The 22,549-nt window shown below is 48.6% G+C and overlaps 1 protein-coding gene across 1 annotated transcript in view; it reads right to left on the bottom strand.

Annotated features, from left to right (window-relative positions):
* cstpp1 (centriolar satellite-associated tubulin polyglutamylase complex regulator 1) overlaps positions 1–22,549 on the bottom strand; it is a 468,108-nt gene that overhangs the window by 250,592 nt on the left and 194,967 nt on the right. The gene's annotated exons all lie outside the window — the stretch shown is intronic.

The raw sequence follows: 22,549 nt of genomic DNA on the forward strand, positions 1-22,549 counted from the left end.
TAATTTCTCCCAGATTACTTGGATGTTGTCAAAAGCAGCAACATTTTCCATTCCTCTATCAGTATTTATTTATTTAAGATTGGTGATTCCAGTATATTTTAATAGAATAAACAGGCCCACATTTCCTATACAAATATGCTCCCTTCAGGAATACAATTACAAAAAAAATCAAGCATATTAATAACACAATAAAAGGTAGAACAGGAAAACATTAAAGAAACAATGTAGTTTAATAAATCAGTATTTCACTAATTTGACCTCCAAGTCACCCAAAATGAACAAGAATATATTGCTGTTTAACACAACAAAAAAACCTACACACATTTATACACTGCCTAAAGTAGCAAAATACCCAAGGCACTTCACAGTGGCTGCCAGACCCAAGCAGGGAGGGGCAATGGTTTAGTGGAGGTGACCAAAAATACAGTCAAACAAGTAAATATTCAAGAGGCTTTTGATGCCCGGGAGATATATAGAAAGATGATGGTGTTTAGGAAGAAAGTTCCAGAGTGTGGGAGTAAGATGGCTGAAGGCTCGAAGGGCCGAATGGTCTACTCCTGCTCTATTTTTCTATGCCATGATGCAACAGTGAGGGTGAGGCAGAGGCGGAGAACGGGCGATGCTTTGTTGGTAGAAATAGGTAACCTTGGTGATGAACTGGATGTGGAGTTTGAAGCTTATCTCAGGGTCCAGTACGATATAAAGGATGTATACCTTTGATTAAGTCTGAGTGGACATCTGGGAACGGGAATGTGATTGGGAGCTAGTGCAGTAATTTTCTGGAAGGATGATTTTGGTCTTTCCAACATACAGGTGAGGAATAGGACGCCGCCAATGATGGTAGCTTGGGGCACGCCCAAGGTGAACATGTGGGCATGGGAGGTAAAAACACTGCAGGAAATGTACCTGTTACACTGGAACAGGTAGGACTGGAGCCATAAGAATGCAGTGATACGGAGGTGGACCATGGAGGAGGATGTTATCGTCAACCCTGTCGAAGTCCAAGTTGAGAAGCACAAGGAGGGAGAACAGATCATTGACACAGCAACAAGAAAGGGTGCTGATAACTTTCTTGATTTATTTATATATTAATCTAGTTGTGCTGTACAGTGTTCAACAAAAGAAGTTTGCAGAACCCAAGTGTATTTCAAAAGTGCAAAATAAAATCAATATTCTACAAACTAATATTGTACCTGGAGGAGAATATTGGTGGCTGCAGGTGTATTTGTCTGTTAGAACGACAATAAATTCTCATACTATTTTTCTCTTTTTACTTGGTCACACTTAATTATAATTTATTTTTAAATATTCTGTGGCATACAGCAGACCTAAAGAAAATCTTGAGATTCCGGTTTCAGAACTGAAGTGCTTTAATTTACTTTTTAACCCATAACCCTTTTCTGTTCTCAAGTGCAGGCTCTTCCACTTTCAGACTAGTAATTCAATTCTTTCCTTCCTCGATTCAGTCTAATGACCTTGCTCTGCTGCTTAGTTGCCAAGATAACAAATGCCAGTGCCCTTTTAATCAAGATTCCATACAACTGCCTGCAGTAACTTAATCTGCATTATATGATACTGGAATAAAAGATGTTCCCTGCTAGCTTGTGTCGCATTATAAGAAAATACTTTTAAAAGTAAAGCAAGGTGATATGGATATAAGAAGGCATGTATAGGGCTGCTTTATGCTGGTATAATGGTATTTTTTCAGTTTGAACCAGATGTCTGCTATTTGGGAGCAAGGATCCATAAAGAACAGGGTGTGGCTGAATAACAAGATTTACAGGTGGGCAAAGAATAGGAAAAGCACCCAACAATGATGACCATTAATCAAAGTGTTCAAAACCATTTACACAGTTCGTATGAAGTAAGTCACATAGGATGCAAAACTACATGTAAACGTTTTTAATTTTATCTTCACATTCTCCCCGTCTCTTTTTACTTAAAAAGTGACCGTCTTTCAATCATTAGGTGTCTGAGGCCACTGCAAAAGGTTAGCAACAGATTAACAGTTGCATTCTATGATACAACATACAATATGTTGCACCTAACCGATACAAAAGACAGAAAAAATATTGCACCCTCCACCTCTCCCTCCCTACCAGATTTAACACAGCTTAGTCAAAAGGATAGTCTGCCTGTGGATATTTACATGGACCTCACCAGTGCTCCTCACAAGATAATGATGGTGCAGGAAAGCCACTTGGCCCATATTGATTATTGAAAGTGCCGTTGTAAGTGACTTGGGGGCGGGGGCGGGGGCGGGGGGGGTGGGTAGTTGTTTTCCAGAGGTGGACACAGAAGGAAGTAGGGTTGGAAGGGTGATGCGAGTGGTGAAGGATACAAGGTTGAGTGATCAGATATGGCCTCGTCTCTGAGTGAGACGATGGGAATAGAAGGCCACGTGACATAGCAAGGTCAAGGGGGTGGCTGTGAATATGGGTGGGAGAGCTTATATGGAGGGAGATGTTAAGAGAGGACTCAGAGGAGAGGGCAAGGTGACTTGAGATGGAGGTTGAAATCACAGAGGATCACAAGTTACAGAGGCTGAGAGAGGGAAGCGGCAAGGATATCTCGGTGAGAAACTTGGGCCGCCATTTCGCCATCGGAGGCGGGATCGCGGCGGGAGAGGTCATTGGCGGGACCCGGTCCCGCTCCAGCCGCGCTATGAAAAGGATTTTCCCCTGATGGGGCTTGTTAAGCCTGCCCTGCGAGGTTCCCGGCCAATTAAAAGGAAGCAGGGCCTGATGACGTCATTTGATGACGCGTCATCAACCGGTTTCCTTAAAGGGACCACGGCAACCTTGATTTTGTCAGTTGTGCTGTCCGTGTTCTCCAGCATTGAGGTGTTGCAAACTCTGACAACACCTGCACAAAGGTGCACAGCTGCACCCAGGCTCTCGCAGGGGAGGTTCTCTTCCCTTCCAAGGGCGGTAGAGACCTCCCCAGGACACCAACGCAGCCTGGTTGCACATTGCACAGAAGGGCACAAGCAGGGATGTCGTCAGGAGGACCAAGCTGCAGTGGTGCAAACCTTTCAATGATCTCAATAGCTCATGAAACGTTACTGCAAAATCCACACCCAACCTCATCCTGCTGTGTCACTCATAATGTCCCCATCACTCTGCCTCCCCTACCCTACTCCTGCACATCCTTACTCACACCAACTTACCCCTCCACCCATCCCTCTCTATCTACATTATCACTTCCCCATCTCAGTAGCCACTCCTCACACTCACCCTCAACCTACTGCAAGCATACCAATTAACAACACACAAGGGTAGGCACTTGGGTGTCTTATGCAATGTTCATGTAAATTTTCTGTTAATGGGTTGTCAAACATTGAAATCTATATTTTCAACACTTTACCTTATTGGACAGATTTGTGTTCACCTTTGGAAGTGTCTTAGTGAGTTCCAGTGAATGTTGAGACATAACTTCTCCCCCACTCCACCCCCCCCACCGAATTTTGATAAGTGTGAAAAGAATGGCTTGGACATTGTAGGGATGCTTTATGGTGTTGGTGTGGGGTGGTGTCATCCTGGTGCATCATGTGGCAGCCAGGGTGTACAGCATCAAGTGAAGTAAATCTGGCCATGGTGAGGCCATCACTGGCCTCCCGGGCAACAATATTGTCGGGTGCTGATGCCCTGTGTCCTGTGCAGAATCAGGTGATTGTGGAGAAGGTTGGTTTTGTTGTTGGTGATGTTGGTGTGCCTGGTGATGTTGGTGTTGGGACTGATCGTGGAGGGATTCAGAGGACCAAGGTGAGATTTTTTCAAGGGCACCGATGTTGCTGGAATAGATGGCAGCTGAAGTTGAGATGATGTCAATGGTGAGAGAGCTTGCTCCAAGGAGGTGACAGCGGATAGAGAGTTCACTCCAAACACTTCCAAACTGCTTACAGCTCAAAAGTATCTTCGAAGTCCTGAAGGCTCAAGCTTCTGACATTGGAAAATGACCAGCTGTGAAATGGTAGCTTTCATACCACTTTTGCAGCTGTCACCTATTCACAGCAATGGGGAGACAGAGACCTTCTTCCCTGACGTGATCTCCGAATGACGTGAACCTCGTTAAAAAAGTAGTAAAATAGAAATAGGCTGGCAAAATAGTAGTTAACAAGCATTTAACAAGCATTTAACTATCTTAAATGCCTCCCCCGCGACTTGGTGTCGGGTCTGTTCTGAAATCACAGACCCAACACTTTGAAAACTTACATGGAGGCGGGCTCCCAACTCGCTGTCAATCTTTGTGATTTTGACAGCGGACCCGCCTCCAAGCTCGCACTCTGAGCACCGGCAAAATTCAGCCCTTGGAGTGGGGCTTGGGTGGGCAGTAGAGAACAAGGATATTTCTTTCCTTATTTATTTGCTGATGGACCCATTCCGTCTTTTCATTTGCCCCTATCTCAAATGTGTCTGGGATACGCCTGACGAATCTCTCATTTGATGTTTTAATTTATTCAAGACTAGTTGCAACTTGCAATCACTTTTATTGCCTTAAGGAGGCTGTTCTGTGGAGTGAATGCATTAACTGGCTTTGTTTATGTATTCCTGCCACTGCACTCCTGGAAATGGCAAGATTTGAAAATAAAATAGGGACAGGGTCGGGACGATGATGAGTTTTAATTAACTTAAGAAAAAAAATTACACTAACATCTCCACATCTAGGATTTTATTATTGTGATGTGTGATACAAACCATTGGGCTGTTTGCGTGTGACCCGCAATATCTGGTTATATTTAGTCAGTCTGAAAGATGTTTTCAGTTCGTTTACAGCATGGTGCAGATCCCTTTGTTAAAATGTTATAACTAGTGAGAGAGAGTATAATGGGTTACAATTCTCAGACTGGAGGCAGTCAGGTCTATCTGTGAGCACAAAATTCAACCCCTTGCCTGTTTCAGTAGCTTAGGATTTCTTATTAATAATTATAGTGTGCAATGATTTTTGTTCCCAGTACAAGAATGAAGATGTTTTTGACAGGTTTGAAAGAGCAACATGCTACAAATAGCTTTTAGCTGTAATAATTAATGGATGTTTCACATGTATTTTGATATTTTTCTATTTGCTATTTAAAAGGAGGGTGTTATAAAAAAAACAATTATTTTAACTTTAGCCACTAAAGTTGTATTCAAGTCAGTACAGCTTCTTTTATTTTTATATTTAAAATGTCTGTAACCCTTCCACGTTTGGTTTGAAAGGTACAATTACAGTTGGCTCTGAAATGCCAGAAAGTTCCTCAAGTAAAATGGCAAAATTAAAATTTTCTGGAGAAGGGAAATGCTCCAGGTCCTCAAAGAAATCTCAAGCCTTCAGCACGCACCTCTGCTCTTGTCATTTCCAAGATCACCAATCCTAGAACCTACACGTTTGATTTTTCCTTTATAAAAGTGAAGAAATATTGCATGCACCTGCAGCTTAAACCTGTGTCCCGCTGCACTTTCTATCTAACTCCTTGTCTTCACGTGTCATAAGGGTCGTGAGGGATGTTGAGTTGTCCGCTTTTTGGGGACTGTGCTTGTTTTTCTGAAGCAGCTTTTACTAATAGTAGATTACATGTAGCAGCAGGAAATGACATCTCAAAAGTATTAAACTGATGACCAGACAGAGTGAATGGGTGTGCAATGGATTAAATTATGTGTCCTTTCATCTCTGATATTTTGATTAGGTCAAGCCTATGCAGGAGAGTTGAACACCTTCTCTCTAATTTGGTTGTATGGGCTGACTAACGCACTTGGTTCGAGTATAAAGCAAGGCTTTAATCAACTTGTTTCAGAACATGGAGGTTTAGTTGTACTTCACTAGTTCCTGTCTTGCAAAATGTCCCTGGGCAAGCTGGGCCCACGCCCGAGTATTTATACTCCTTGGACGGCGCCACCAGCTGGCCGTCCAGTGTTATTTCATGAGTTGTTTCTTCATGATGATGAGATTTATAACATGGGCCATGTATGGAATAAATTCAAACAGGCTCATCCTAGTTCTTAGTAGGAGTGGACCCATAACAAAGTTGCTTGCAATGTTGTATGACTGGACAGTGAGTTATCAATCTCACTCAGTGAAGCCCTAAGGATACTTTATGGAAGAACAGAGGAAATCATTTTGGGAAAGAAATTAACGTAGTGCCGGAAGCAGACATGAAATGGGCATCACACCAGGAATGCACGCCTGAAGCCATCGACCTGAGACTCGTTGGAAATTGGGCCTCATACCTCATCTCCATAAAAGCGGTGAGCTGCTGACAATAATAGGGTGTCCTGACGCAGCTCAACTGTCAGGGGCCATGGGAAATTTGGCTGGCTTTGATGCCAATCCAGCCTGCGGTTGAGTCCTGGGGGAGGTGGGGTGCGAACCAGAGAGTGCAAGTCTGGCCCAGCAGCAGTCAGACCACTCCTGCTCCTCCTGGCTTCACAGAAACAAAAGAATAAAAAAGTGTACATACTTTTTTTGCGGTCAACCTAAAGTGCCCATCGATTAGGCTGCTGAAAATCTGACGGCTGCATGCTGCACCTAGTTGATGATGAATTTGGAGTGAGGACCTAAAATAGGCGTTAAGATCTTGATTTGTACATTCAAGGTACTTAATGCCCATTTGAGCCGGGCGCCCTGAACACTTGGAAGTTGTCGGCTTCAATTTGGCAGCCAGTGCATTCCAGGCAAGATCTGATGTGGGAAACCTTATCTGAGGAAGGATGTTCTTGCCATGGAAGGAGTTCAGCGAAGATTCACCAGACTGATACCTGGGATGGCAGGAATGACGTATGAGGAGAGATTGGGACGATTGGGCTTATACTCGCTGGAGTTTAGAAGAATGAGAGGGGATCTCATTGAAACTTATAAAATGCTAACAGGACTAGACAGACTAGATGCAAGAAGGATGTTCCCGATAGTGGGGGAGTCCAGAACCAGGGGTCACAGTCTAAGGACAAGGGATAAGCCATTTAGGATGGAGATGAGGAGGAATTTCTTCACCCAGAGAGTGGTGAACCTGTGGAATTCTCTACCACAGAAGGCAGTTGAGGCCAATTCATTAAATATATTCAAGAAGGAGTTAGATATATTTCTTAAGGCTAAAGGGATCAACGGATATGGGGAGAAGGCAGGGACAGGGTACTGAGTTTGGATGATCAGCCATGATCTCATTGAATGGTGGAGCAGGCTCGAGGGGCCGAATGGCCTACTCCTGTTCCTATCTTCTATGTTTCTATGTTTCCAAACTGTAACCTGAAATTGGTCCCCGAGGCAATTTTTTCGCCCAAAAAACAGGTGCGACAAGGACCAATTTCTGCCCCTTTTGGATCAATAGAGGGTGCTCTTTAAGGCACACTGAGCAGAGTAGATGATGCATATTCTATAACTGGTCCACACAGCGAGACTGAGTGCTAAAAGCAGAAAAGTGTTCAGTTCCCAAGAACTGACATTGCTCATCTTAATGATTAGAACAAAACTTCACATCAGCTCTATTTATTGTGGTCCATTATGATTACTAACTTCTAAAGATCCCTCCTTCACCTGGATGAGTAAAAGCTGTCCAGATATTCCACTGCGATTTCACAGAACTGCTTTGAAGCTACACAAAAAAAAAGATAAAGCAGCGCTACTCTATATTTACCCTAAGGTGAAATGCTCAGTCAAGCGAATTAGGCATATATCTTTCAAATTCAAGTTTATACAGATACAGGACCACACCTGCTGAATCAGGGGTGTTAGGAGCATAAGCAGCTAATTTAAGATTGCACAAACTTCTGCTGAATGACATCTTAGTGCTCCTGTTCCTTGGCCGCTGCTGCATACTTTTCTAGAGATCCAGGAGCATGTTCTCGTGGAAAATTTTTGATTTTTGGCATTAGAAACGGCAAATTCTGCTTCATTTAGAAGACTTTTTTGCTTTACAATTCATAGATGTTTAATCTAAAATATTCTAGGAGAATAAGTGATTTTCAGATTTTTTTCATATTCAACAGAACAAACAAACTATCACCCCAAACATAACCTCAACAGTTACTCCTTCCTTCACAGGGGCACTCCCTTACCATTCCAATCTCCAACCCAGATTCACACAGACATACTACCTCCTTGAAGTGCTTGCCACTCCTGGTTTCATCACCCGCCTGATCTGCTTAATTAGAGATTGAACTCTATGCTACAGGCTGAAATTATCGGGAGCAATTTCAAACAGATTATCAGGGTTCAATTTATCTGTTTCCTTAAAAATCTTGACTACTGAAATGGTATCTCCTCTGACCATTCTCTTTTCTGGAGTAAACCTGTCCTCTTGGCTTAGATGCTTTAAGTTATCAGTTAGATTGCTTTTTTTTCTGTGCTGCCTCCACTGCCTAGATATCCTTGCAGTAGAATTGTGATCAGAATAGTACACAGGACACCAGGTGTAGTCATACCAGTGCCTTGTACACAATCATTAGGGCGGATTCACTGATCAGGCGATCCCATGAATGGGCATCAATCGCAGGGAACACCTGTCAGAAAATTATAGGTCCAAAGCACCTAATGTTCCAGCCACTAATTTAAATGGTTAGAAAATCAGGGGCTGCAGGCCCACGATTTCCCAGCCAGCACTCCGGGACCGCTCCCCGTCATGAATACCCAATTGGGGAATCAACATTTCTCAGGCCTGTGCTCTGTTCCTTCCGATCATTCAACCTCAGATTTGGTTTGCATTCCTTACTGTTCCTGGGACTAGGGACAGGGTCACTGGCAAGGCTTGGGAAGCTAAGCAGAGCCAGGCCCGGTTAGTACCTGGAGGGGTGACCATCAGGGAAGACCAGGTGCAGAAGGTCACGGAAGGAGCCCCGAGGAGGGGCGGTTGGTGAGAAGGTCATGGAAGGAGGAGCGGCTGGTGAGCAGGCCCGGGCGGTGGGCTGAAGATAGGAGGAATGGTGGAAATGGAATGGCGGCGCGCACCGACGCAGCGGCTTTACTTCTCCCAGTCATGGGAGCTTGCAAGATCACATTTCGTTGTTCATGTACTTGTGCAACGACAATAAAGTTGAATTATTACTGCTGCCATGTATTGAACATTGGTTTCAGTGAGCTATCCACCAACATGATGCAAGGTGTTATTGACAGTGCTATTAAGCAGCACCTGCTCACCAATGCTCAGTTTGACTGCCGCCAGGGCTACTCGTCTCCAGACTTCATTACAGCCTTGGTCCAAACATGGACAAAAGAGCTGAATTCCAGAGGTGAGGCGAGAGTGACTGTCCTTGACATCAACGCGGCATTTGGCCGGGTGTGGCATCAAGAAGCTCTTGCAAAATTGAAGTCAATGGGATTCGGGGCGAAACTCGCCACTGGCTGGAGTCATACCTAGCACAAAGAAAGATGGTTGTGGTTGTTGGAGGCCAATGATCTCAGCCCTAGGACATTGTTGCAGGAGTTCCTCAGGGCAGTGTCCTTGGCCTAACCACCTTCAACTGCTTCATCAATGACCTTCCCTCTCATTAGGTCAGAAATAGAGATGTTCACTGATGATTTCAGTGTTCAGTTCCATTCGCAACTCCTCAGATAATGAAGCAGCCCGTGCCCGCATGCAGCAAGACCTGGACAACATTCAGGCTTGGGTTGATAAGTGGCAAGTTACATAAGTGCCAGGCAATGACCATGTCTAACCACCTCCCCTTGACATTTAATGGCATTACCATCGTCAAATCCCCCACCATCAATATCCTAGGGGTCACCATTAACTAGCAACTTAACTGGACCAGTCACATAAATACTGTGGCTACAAGAACAGGTCAGAGGTTGGGTATTCTGCAGCAAGTGACTTACCTCCTGACTCCCCAAAGCCTTTGCACCATTTACAGGGCACAAGTAAGGAGTGTGATGGAATACTCTCCACTTGCCTGGATGAGTCCAGCTCCAACAACACTCAAGAAACTCGACACCATCCAGGATAAAGCAGCCTGCTTGATTGGCATCTCATCCACCACCTTAAACATTCACTCTCTCCACCATCGGCGCACCGTGTCTGCAGTATGTACCATCTACAAGATGCACTGCAGCAACTCGCCAAGGCTTCTTCGACAGCACCTCCCAAACCCGCGACCTCTTCCACCTAGAAGGACAAGAGCAGCAGGCGCAAGGAAACACCATCACCTCCAAGTTCCTCTCCAAGTCACACACCATCCTGACTTGGAAATATATTGCCGTTCCTTCATTGTCACTGAGTCAAAATCCTGGAACTCCCTACCTAAAGATAAGGGGTCGGCCATTTAAGACTGAGATGAGGAGGAATTTCTTCACTCGGAGGGTTGTGAATCATGGAATTCTCTACCCCAAAGGGCTGTGAATGCTGAATTGTTGAGTATATTCAAGGTTAAGATAGATAGATTTTTGGACTCTAGGGGAATCAAGGGATATGGAGATCGGGCAGGAAAGTGGAGTTGAGGTTGAAGATCAGCCATGATCTTATTGAATGGCACAACAGGCTCGAGCAGGCGTATGGCCTACTCCTGCTCCTAATTCTTATGTTCTTATGTTCTAACTGCACTCTGGGGATACCTTCACCACACGGACTGCAGCAGTTCAAGAAGGTGGCTCACCATCACCTTCTCAAAGGCAATTAGGGATGGGCAATAAATGCTGGCCTTGCCAGCGACGCCGACATCCCGTGAATGAATAAAAAACTCCAATTCCTCTTCTGTGTTATGTTCTGTGGCTGAGAACCATTTATATTATGGACACGACTGCTGCCAACGAAGTAAAGTAGTTGCGCATGCGCAATTCCATTGTTTTTTTTGGACTTCCCACAGATTCTGGTGAGAGACAAAGGAGGGGAGGGAGTGGGGAAAAGAGATCGCTGCTGCCGAATTGAAGAAAATAAAAATTAAAAGTTTGATTGCTGCTGCCGAACTGAGCTGCGTCAGGAGAAGAAAATAAAAATTAAAAGATGAATTAACATTTATGCGCTGCTGAACTGAGCCAAGAGAAAAAGGAGGAGGGGGTGGGGAAAGGAGATCGCGGTTGCCGAGCTGAGCTGAGAAAGTTAACATTTATGCGTCGGTGAAAAGTAATCTGCAGCCGAACTGAAGAAGTCTTCTGCGCAGATTCTGGTAGCTTCCGGTTCGTTGGCAACAGTCACTCCGTGTTTTATTAGTAGTTCTTCCTATTCCCCCCACCCCACAGAAATTCAACTTCCAAGCTGGGGAGACTGCCCAGTCTCCTCCGTTACAGATAAAAAGAATAATTCATTTGGTATATTTGGTAACCCTTGGTCACTTGGTATAGCGTCCCCTTTGGGATCTTACAATTCATACTGATATTCTTCCCCACCCCCATTACTCTCAGTTCATCCTGGCACCTTTCACCCCTTCACATATTATCCTGGCACCTTTCACCCCTTCACATATTATCCTGGCACCGTTCACCCCTTCACATATTATCCTGGCACCTTTCACCCCTTCACATATTATCCTGGCACCTTTCACCGCTTCACATATTATCCTGGCACCTTTCACCCCTTCACATATTATCCTGGCACCTTTCACCCCTTCACATATTATCCTGGCACCTTTCACCCCTTCACATATTATCCTGGCACCATTCACCCCTTCACATATTATCCTGGCACCTTTCACCGCTTCACATATTATCCTGGCACCTTTCACCCCTTCACATATTATCCTGGCACCTTTCACCACTTCACATATTATCCTGGCACCTTTCACCCCTTCACATATTATCCTGGCACCATTCGCCCCTTCACATATTATCCTGGCACCTTTCACCCCTTCACATATTATCCTGGCACCTTTCACCCCTTCACATATTATCCTGGCACCTTTCACCCCTTCACATATTATCCTGGCACCTTTCACCCCTTCACATATTATCCTGGCACCATTCACCCCTTCACATATTATCCTGGCACCTTTCACCCCTTCACATATTATCCTGGCACCGTTCACCCCTTCACATATTATCCTGGCACCATTCACCCCTTCACATATTATCCTGGCACCTTTCACCCCTTCACATATTATCCTGGCACCTTTCACCCCTTCACATATTATCCTGGCACCTTTCACCCCTTCACATATTATCCTGGCACCTTTCACCCCTTCACATATTATCCTGGCACCTTTCACCCCTTCACATATTATCCTGGCACCGTTCACCCCTTCACATATTATCCTGGCACCTTTCACCCCTTCACATATTATCCTGGCACCTTTCACCCCTTCACATATTATCCTGGCACCTTTCACCCCTTCACATATTATCCTGGCACCTTTCATCCCTTCACATATTATCCTGGCACCGTTCACCCCTTCACATATTATCCTGGCACCGTTCACCCCTTCACATATTATCCTGGCACCTTTCACCACTTCACATATTATCCTGGCACCTTTCACCCCTTCACATATTATCCTGGCACCTTTCACCCCTTCACATATTATCCTGGCACCTTTCACCACTTCACATATTATCCTGGCACCTTTCACCACTTCACATATTATCCTGGCACCTTTCACCCCTTCACATATTATCCTGGCACCGTTCACCCCTTCACATATTATCCTGGCACCGTTCACCCCTTCACATATTATCCTGGCACCTTTCACCCCTTCACATATTATCCTGGCACCTTTCACCCCTTCACATATTATCCTGGCACCTTTCACCCCTTCACATATTATCCTGGCACCTTTCACCCCTTCACATATTATCCTGGCACCTTTCACCCCTTCACATATTATCCTGGCACCTTTCACCCCTTCACATATTATCCTGGCACTTTCCATGCACTTTGCCCAAGCTCGTGCTGGCACCTTTCACACCCTCCCCATCTCAGTTTCCGCTGGCATTCTGCTCCACCACACCTCAGCGCTGCTCCCCACTCCTAACTTCGGCTGGTCAAAGGGTTGAAACGTTGCTGTGGGTGGGAAAATTACAGAATTAAGAACCTGATTTTGTAAAACTAGCGTGAAAATTGCTGCCAACAACAGCATTTTATCCCCCAGAACTGCAGGAGGTCAGAGCAGGAGTGGCACGGAGAGGCAGAACAGAGAAACACTCCTTTTTCCTGCCCAGGGAATTTAAAAATGTATGTGAGTCCATACACTGCATATGAATTAGCTATTGTCATGTACATTGCTAGGAGGCTAACCTCTGGTAAGCTGCTCAATCTTTGGGAAAACATTTTTTATTAAAATCCTAGGGCTAGATTTTCAGTTGCTTGCGCCAGCAGTTAGCGCCTTAAGAGAAGTGATTTCCGGGCGCTATGCGTGTAGCGCCCGGGCGCAGCGCAGTTTGCGCCCCGCCCCAAATTAAGTTGCCCGTTAGCGCCGGCGCAAAGTTTAGCGCCCGCCCGGATGCGCGCGCAGAAAATGACGTCACATCCTCGTGCAACGCCCTTTGGCCGCCCCGATTGCAAACTTCAGTCGGACCACCCCATTGTGCGGCGGGCGGCCGGAGCGTTTGGAAAAAGGAACGCAACACAACCAGCGCGGGCCCCGGGGGGCGCTAATTAAAGGGAACGTCCTCTCCAGTATAAAGGCCATCCATTATTTCAGAAAACAGTCTTGTGCAACGCATTTCTGGAGACACAACAAGGAGGATAGCTAACTGGTTTCAAGCAGCAAGAGCCAGGTATTTTTGGACTCAGGCAACAGCGCTGCAAGTGGCCATTTGGAAATTAGAGTGTTTGCCAGGATTTGATGGGGGTTGCATGGGGTGCCAACGCGGAGCTGCAGCTCCATGTCCGTAGGGCTCGCAGACGTATTGTGAGAGGGGCAGCCCTGGCTAGAGGCAGAGGGGGCTACAGGCGTCGGCCACGTAGGCCTTACCCAGTCAGGCTATACCGCCAGCAGCGCTCCTACCTAAACATGAGTGCCGCGCGATGTGTTAAAAGGCTCCGATTCCGGAAGGGGGTGATTGCAGAGATCTGCCACCTGCTTCGCCGAGATCTGCGGCCAAAGCTCAGGTGCAGGACGTCTCTGTCGGTGGAAGTGAAGATGACAGTGGCATTGAACTTCTATGCCACCGGCTCCTTCCAATACGCTGCTGGGGACATAGCAAACATCTCCCAGTACGGCGCGCATCGCTGCATCCGCCAGGTGACCGAAGCACTGTTCAGAAGGAGAAGCCAATTCATCTCCTTCCCCATGGCCCTGGAGAGCCAGCATCAGCGCGCATTGGGATTTTCCAGACTCGGGGAATTCCCCTTGGTGCAGGGCGCCATTGACTGTACGCATGTGGCTTTGCGGGCCCCTCTGGAGCATGGCGAGCAGTATCGCAACAGGAAGGGCTACCATTCTCTGAATGTGCAGCTGGTCTGTGACCACAAGCAGCGCATCATGGCAGTCAATGCCAGCTTCCCAGGCAGCAGCCACGATGCCTTTATCCTGCGGCAGAGTACTGTGCATGACATGTTCCAGGCACAGCCTCCCCCAAGAGGATGGCTACTCGGGGACAAAGGCTATCCTTTGTGCACCTGGCTCATGACCCCGCTCCGCGCGCCCAGGACCGCTGCTGAAGAGGCCTACAACGAGAGCCATCAAACCACCCGCAACATCATCGAGCTAACTATTGGGGTCCTCAAGCAGCGGTTCCGCTGCCTTGATCGCTCCGGAGGAGCTCTCCAGTATTCGCCGGACCGGGTCTCCCAATTTGTGGTGGTTTGCTGCATGCTACACAACCTGGCTATCCGCAGGACTCAGGCACTGCCACCTGACGTTGGACCAGCACCTCAGGAGGAGGAGCAGGAGGAGCATGAGGAGGAGGAGGAGGAGGAGGAGGAGGAGCAGGAGTACGTTCCCAGGAGGGAGCGACCAGGGCCAAGGGCCGCACGACGCCACCTTATTACACGGTACTTCTAAGCCCCCTGTCAGGGAATGGCCAGGGGCCATGAGGGAAGATGAATGCAGCCGCTCCGCAAGCCCTCAGCCGGCGAAGCCAACAAACACTAAGAAGAACAACCATGGAGACTGCATGAATAAAGATAATTTTTTATTACACAAAAATGAAAAGCCCTTCCCACATGAATCCCCAAAAACAATAAACGGGCCCCACAAAAAGCCCAACAAACGACTCACTCCCACAAACTGGGGAGGAGCCACTCCACCTTTATTGAAACCGGGCCTCAACGTCGGCCTAACGCAAAAAAAAAGCCCTCCAAAAGCACAACCATGGGCAAAATAAAGATGGCCACCGCCATATTAAAGGAAAGCTGGCCACACCCTCTACTGAGTGGCCCGCGAGGGCGAGACCTTGGCCAGCATTTTGCCTCCCCTGCCCTGCCTGCTGCTCCTTCGCAAGCTCTGCCCAGTGGCTGCTGCGAGGCTGGGGGAAGGCGCCTGAGGCTCAGATGCCCTTCCGCCAGATGCCGCTGGGGGGCGGCCTACACGGCGTTTGGGCCTCGAGGGGCCGTCTCCTGAGTGGCGCGCCTGAGCCTGGCCACCATCAGCTGCAGCCGCTTGCCCTTGACGCCCCAGAGGGGGAATGGCGGCGACGGATGGTGCAATGTGGGCCAGCTGGCGTCTGGGATGCGCTGGCTGGTGCTGTGGCGCGGTGGCACTCGGCCGGGCCCGCACTGCAGGATCCGCAGCAATCAGCCGACGGCCGGCTTGCTGGGATGGTCCAGCGCGGCGCCTGCCCTGGCGATGCCTGCCTGAGACAGCGCGTGTGGCAGCAGTGAGTGGCCCTGTGGTCCTGGTGTGCGCGCGCATCACATCCGCCAGGGTCTTGACGGCATCAGTTAGCATGCGGCCAGTCGCGGCAGTTGCTGCCCCGAACTCGCGCACACTGGTCGCCAGCGACTCGATGGCCTCAGGCATGCGCCCCACCACGCTCATGAGCTCCGTGTGGCGCCGGTCCGAGTCGTCGGCCATCTGATCGAGCTTCCGCACCTCCTCCGAAGTGAAGGTGTCCGGACTGGAGTCGCGACTCTCCCGCTGGGGAGGAGGGGGCCGAACTAGGGGACCCTTGCCGCGTTGGTGACGGCGAGTGTGCCGAGCAGCAGCACTCCCCTCTGATCCTTCCCCCCTTTGGGGGGAAGGCCGCGGGCCACGCGCACGGCTGCTGGGTGGCTGGACGCCACTGGTCCCAGAAGCTGCATTGCCCTGCGACAGTTCCTCCAGGCACTCGTCCAGTGAGGAGGTGTCGAGCATTTCCTCCTCTCCTGCGGGACGTGACTGTTCCCCCGAAGGTCCGGCTTGCTCCTCCTCCTCCTCCTGGTTGGAGGTGCTGTCACTGGCAGCCTCAGGGTCCTGGTCGTCACCAGCTGAAAGCAGGAATGCACAAGAGTAGCTTCAGAGTGAGGAGACGGCGTCAGCGAGGGAGTTAGGACTGGTGGGATTCAGCGCATTGGTGGGACAGTGGCAAAGGAGGTAGCTCGGATGGGCCAGTGCGACGCGAGAGGGCCAAAAGGCGAGGTCCTTACCATTGCCGGGCAGTGGAGGGTCGGATACACCGCACGCTGTGGGGACAATCACACGTGCTCCCATGAGCACACACACGCGCTCCTCCAGCCGAGTGAGCTTCTGCAGCTTGGCGCGGCCACCCCTGGCACGGGCCTGGCGATTAAACGCTACTTTAGCCTGCAAGAGAAAGGACGGGCTGTAAGTGCGCAGTGAAGCCCTGATGTAGTGTGCACTGCCTCCCATGGTGGAATAGCTTGGACAGAGTGAAGCCCTGATGTAGTGTGCACTGCCTCCCATGGTGGAATAGCTTGGACAGAGTGAAGCCCTGATGTAGTGTGCACTGCCTCCCATGGTGGAATAGCTTGGACAGAGTGAAGCCCTGATGTAGTGTGCACTGCCTCCCATGGTGGAATAGCTTGGACAGAGTGAAGCCCTGATGTAGTGTGCACTGCCTCCCATGGTGGAATAGCTTGGACAGAGTGAAGCCCTGATGTAGTGTGCACTGCCTCCCATGGTGGAATAGCTTGGACAGAGTGAAGCCCTGATGTAGTGTGCACTGCCTCCCATGGTGGAATAGCTTGGACAGAGTGAAGCCCTGATGTAGTGTGCACTGCCTCCCATGGTGGAATAGCTTGGCCAAAGTGTAGAGTGCCGAATGGCCATTTGATGCTCATGACTGTCCCAATGCTGCTGGCTGAGGGCTGGCCAAAAGGACTTTCAGGTCCCTTTGCCCATCATGTCAGGTGTACATGCAAGAATGAGGAGGAGACTGGAAAGGCTACTCACCCTCACAATCCTGGTCAGATCGTTGTACTTCTTACGGCATTGTGTGTGGGTCCTGGGGGCCTCGCCGGTGAACGTCACCCTCTGGGCGATCTGCTTCCAGGCTTTGGTGTAGTCGTGGTGGGTTGGATTCCTCCCACTGTCTGGAAACAAGATCTTGCGCCTCACCTCCAGAGCTGTGAGCATGATGTCCAGATCACCCTCTGAGAAGCGCAGGGCACGCTGACGGGCCTTCTCTGGCGTTGCCATGACTCCCTGGGGCTGAGCAGTAGTGTTGAGGCCTCTTTGCAAGGCTGCAGTGTGCAGGGCGTGGCAGCAGACCAATTCGTCCCTTCCCCCTTTAAGAGCTGGTCGGCACCACGGGGTCTGCTGTCAGTGCAAAAATGACCGCACCCGTGCTGCGCCCCGCCTGGGCGCTATCCCTCTGGACCGCCGGCTTAGCGCCTAAAGAGAGTAGTGGAACGCCTCTTTTAGCGCTCCACCAACCTCTTAGGGCGAAGCCACTGAATTCCCGGCAACGGGGCGCTACTTTGGGGCGGGCGCTAACTTCGGGCGGGCGCTAAAGCTAGCGCCCCAAAACTGCCTAAACTGAAAATCTAGCCCCAAGTCTTCTAGTCTAAAACCCTGACCAATTAAATCAGAATGTTTTTACTTTAAATGGTTCACTGAAGGACTTTTGAGTTCTCTACATTTTATTTATTATTATATAGCTTTATGAGTTTTGAAGAAACTGGTCAGAGTGAAGGTAATTCCATTACAAAACTTTGTAGAGTTTTTAGTTAATAGCTATGCTTGTCATTTATCCAACATATTTCAACTAGATCTTCCTCACCGATATGACATTTGTTTCTCCTGTCAATGAAACTAAAATCACACACATTACTTGAAAAGGACTCCACCCATATTGTTTTTGAAAGGCCACTATTTAACTTCAATGCATTGCTCAGGTTAGCAGCCTTTATACTACTGTACAGGTTTCTGTATAGCGAATATCTTTCAGGCAAATATTTAATCACCTCAGAAACCATATGAGGGTATGCAGCTGTGGTCTTAGTAGTGTAGACACCACAATATGCAGAGCATAACAGGGTTCCCAGGTCTGAGCTGATGTTGAGTGAAATGATATAATCACCGAGTGAAGTTTATATTTAATAGAATGTACAAATACATAGCTCTTTACAGCGCTGCAACATCTTGATGCATGTTGAAATGACTAAAGATCCCCAACTGAATAGCTTTACAGAGCTCACCTTTTTTAAAACGCAGTGATTATTTGCACGAACACCTTTGCGGCCTACTGATCATGTGCGTGGTATACTGGAGCCGCACACGCGCACCTGATCCCCTTCTGCGCATGCGCGCTATATACCAGAGCCATGCATGCGCATGGATCGAAGGCGGGGAGAGAGAGGATCAAATGGGGGCAAAAGAGAGGATCGGAGGGGGAAGAGAGAGGATCGGAGGGGGAGAGAAGAGGAGCTCGGAAGGGGAGCGGAGGTCAGGAACTAGGGGGAGAAAAGGTCAGGAACTCGGGGGAGAAAAGGTCAGGAGTACTGGGGGAAAGGGGTTAAAGAGCACGGTGAGCACAATGGGGATGGGGGAAGAACGTGATCCAGGTCCAAAGCTGGGGGGAGGAGGGGGGGGGTAGTGTGGTGAGAGCGAGAACATGATCCAGATGGGAAGGCGGATCACGTTTTTCCAATCCCACCCCCCACCCCTTAAAACCATCACCAAGTTCTCCCTCTCCTCCCCCTAGACCTGGTTGATTTCTCGGAAAGCTCAGTGCATGTGTGGCAAGTGACATCATTGGACTGAATGAAAGCCGGAAGTCATGACACTGTCGCTATTCATTTCATACCCAATAAACCTGTTAACAATCCGTGACCCACACACAATGCCCCATCTATTGGGGGGGGGGAGAAGGTGGTCAGGAACCCAGTTTGGGGGGGGTGGGGGGTGAGAGAGGAAGGTCAGAAACTTGGGATGGGGGAGGTCAGGAACCTGTTGTGGAGGGAAAAGGTCAGAAACTCGGGGGGTGGGGGAAAGCTTAGGAACTTGGCGGAAGGGGCAGGAACTTGTTGGGGGGGTGGGGGGTGGGGGGAGGAAGGTCCTGACCCGGGGTGAGCCCTGTCTGTTCTCTGTGAGCTCTGTCTGGAACCTGCAGTTAGAATGAATGGCTGGAATGACACATTGTAAAGTACTTGATTACTTAGGCAGGCAGGATCTAATCACATTCTAGATAAACTGCTGGGTGTGTCTTGTCCTCCAAGGGGACCAATCAGAAATCTGGTCTTATCCTCCAAGGGGACCAATCAGAAATCTAGTTTCGCAACTGGACGGGACCTTTTTTAAAAGAAGTGAATAGTGTGCTTTTGCCTGCCATTCCACAATTTGTAAGAATGTTCATCACTACCCACTCCCATCCTCCTTCTTCTTAGGCAGTCCCTCGGAACCGAGGATGACTTGCTTCCACATTAAAAATGAGTTCGCAGGTGACTGATGAGTCCAATGCAGGACCTACAGTCTCTGTCACAGGTGGGGCAGACGGTGGTTGAAGGGGCAGGTGGGTGGGGTGCTTGGGTTGACGTGCGCTCCTTGCGCTTGGTTTCCGCTTGCTCCTGGCGAAGAGACTTGAGGTGTTTGGCGCCTTCCCGGATGCTTTTCCTCCACTTTGTGCGGTCTTGGGCCAGGGATTCCTAGGTGTCAGTGGGGATGTTACATTTTTTCAAGGAGGCTTTGAGGGTGTCCTTGAAGCGTTTCCGCTGCCCACCTGGGGCTCTCTTGCCGTGCCGGAGCTCTGAGTAGAGCACTTGTTTTGGGAGTCTCGTATCGGGCATGCGGACAATGTGACCCGTCCATTGGAGCTGACTGAGCGTGGTCAAAGCTTCGATGCTGGGGATGTTGGCCTGAGCAAGAACACTGACGTTGGTGTGCCTATCCTGCCAATTGGTTTACAGGATCTTGCGGAGGCAGTGTTGGTGGTACCTCTCCAGTGCTTTGAGGTGCCTGCTGTACATGGTCCATTTCTCTGAGGCATACAGCAGGACAGGTATCACTGCTGCTCTGTAGACCATGAGCTTAATGCCGGGTTTGAGGTCCTGGTCTTCAAACATTCTCTTCCTCAGGCAACCGAAGGCTGCACTGGCACACTGAAGGCGGTGTTGGACTTCGTCGTCGACGTCTGCCCTTGTTGACAGTAGGCTCCCGAGGTATGGAAAGTGGTCCAAGTTGTCCAAGGCCTTGTCATGAATTTTGATAATCGGGGGGAAGTACTGTGTGGCGGGGACAGGTTGGTAGAGGACCTTTGTCTTACGGATGTTTAGTGTAAGGCCCATGCTCTCGTACGCTTCGGTGGAATTCGACCTCCGAGTGAGTGCAGATGCAAGCGTCGTCTGCATACTGTAATTCGACGACAGAGGATGGGACGACCTTGGATCTGGACTGGAGGCGACGGAGGTTGAACAGTTTCCCATTTGTTCTGTAAATTAGCTCCACTCCAGTGGGGAACTTAATGAGGGTGCGATGGAGCATTGCAGCAAGGAAGATCGAGAAGAGCGTTGGTGCGATGACACAGCCTTGCTTGACCCCGGTTCGTACGTGAATTAGGTCTGTGGTGGAACCATTGGTCAGGATCATGGCTTGCATGTCGTCGTGAAGCAGGCGAAGGATGGTGACAAACCTTTGTAGGCAGCCAAATTTGAGGAGGACACTCCATAATCCCTCACGGTTGACAGTGTTGAAGGCTTTTGTAAGATCAAAGAAGGCCCTGTACAGCGGTTGGTGCTGTTCCCTGCATTTCTCTTGTAATTGACGTGTGGTGAAGAGCATGTCCATTGTGCCCCTTAGTGGGCGAAATCTGCATTGCGACTCTGGGAGGAGCTCTTCGGCCACTGGGAGAAGGCGATTGAGGAGGATTCTTGCGATGACTTTCCCTGTGGCAGCAGCAAGGATCCCCTGGCATGCTCTCCTCCTTCCAGATAAGAGAAATGAGTTCATGAATTCGTGCCAGTAGTGCTTCTCCGCCATGCTTTCGTGCCTCGGCGGGGATTCCAGCTGCTTCTGAGGCCTTGTTATTCTTCAGTTGTCGGATGGCCTTTTCAACCTCATGCCGGGCTGCGGTTGTGCTGAGGTGGTGGCGGGTAGCATGCTGTGGGATGGAGTTGAGGACACTCGCATCAAAGACAGAGGAGATCTTCGAAGTGCTCCTTCCAGCGGGCACAGAATGCCTCTCTGTCCTTGATGAGTACCTCTCCGTTCTTGGCCCGCAGTGGGATAGGGCCTTGGGTGCTTGGGCCGTAGATGGTCTTGACTGCGCTAAAGAACCCACACACGTCGTGGTTGTCGGCTAGCTGCTGGATCTCCTGCGCTTTTTCCACCCACCATCTGTTCTTTAGGTCGCGAGTTTTTTGATGGACCTCGGCCTTCAGGCTTCTGTAGAGCTGCTTTCTTGCTCTCGAGTTGTGTTGCTGTTTCCAGATCAGGAATGCCTTGCGCTTGCGGCTTATTAGCTCCTGGATCTCCTGGTCGTTCTCGTCAAACCAGTCTTGGTCACAAGATTAGCCACTACAAACCATGTCAAATTCCTAGGTCCTATTCGTTTTGGAGACCTGGGCTTAACACAAACATTAGCTCCAGTGACTCCCAGTTTTGTTTCTCTTACAAACCCAACCTCACTCCAACTACCAGACCTACATCCCCAACCAGCGCCAACTGAAAAGACCAACTTTTCTGATTTGTTTTAACTACTGGAACTACTCCTCCCATCACTATGTCTATTCTAGAAATTAACTTCTGTAGCAGTTGATATGACACTGCAGCTGGGGGCCTTCATGCAAGATATTAATAGGACAAAGAATAGTGAAGTTCAGTTCACTAAAGATCTAAGAAAAATACACGTCTTTCTATGGCAGGTCAGTACATGCTTTGAGATACAATGGGTCTATAAAATGCCCCTCGGTTTACAACATATTGATTTGGAATAATGATCTTTACTGCTGGAAATTTCTTAAATGGGAAAATTGAATTCTACTCTTTCAATTTTCTACAATGAATAAAGCAGAAAATCACTTAACAAAAATGTTCTTCAGACTAATAACAGTGTCTGTCATAGCTATCTTAATGCATCATGTTTTTTGTCTGTATGCTTGCTGTGGTGTATGTAACCTGTTCCACCTTAAGAGAACTTAAGCCTGTTCCACCTTAAGAGATGTACTACTTTCTCTGGCTGCTGTATACGTAATACCGGTGGTGACCACCGGTATATAAGTACTGTGTAGTGATATTGCTGTTAGTATAGCCCTGACCTCCAACTAGTAAAGACCTGTTGAAACGTTATTCTTGTAGTCTGTGTCAGTAATTAATCTTAAATACAACTAGAACACACAGAC

This window comes from Somniosus microcephalus, chromosome 15, assembly GCF_052327205.1.
Source record: "Somniosus microcephalus isolate GS21.2 chromosome 15, FLI_Smic_1.0, whole genome shotgun sequence".
NCBI lineage: Eukaryota > Metazoa > Chordata > Chondrichthyes > Squaliformes > Somniosidae > Somniosus > Somniosus microcephalus.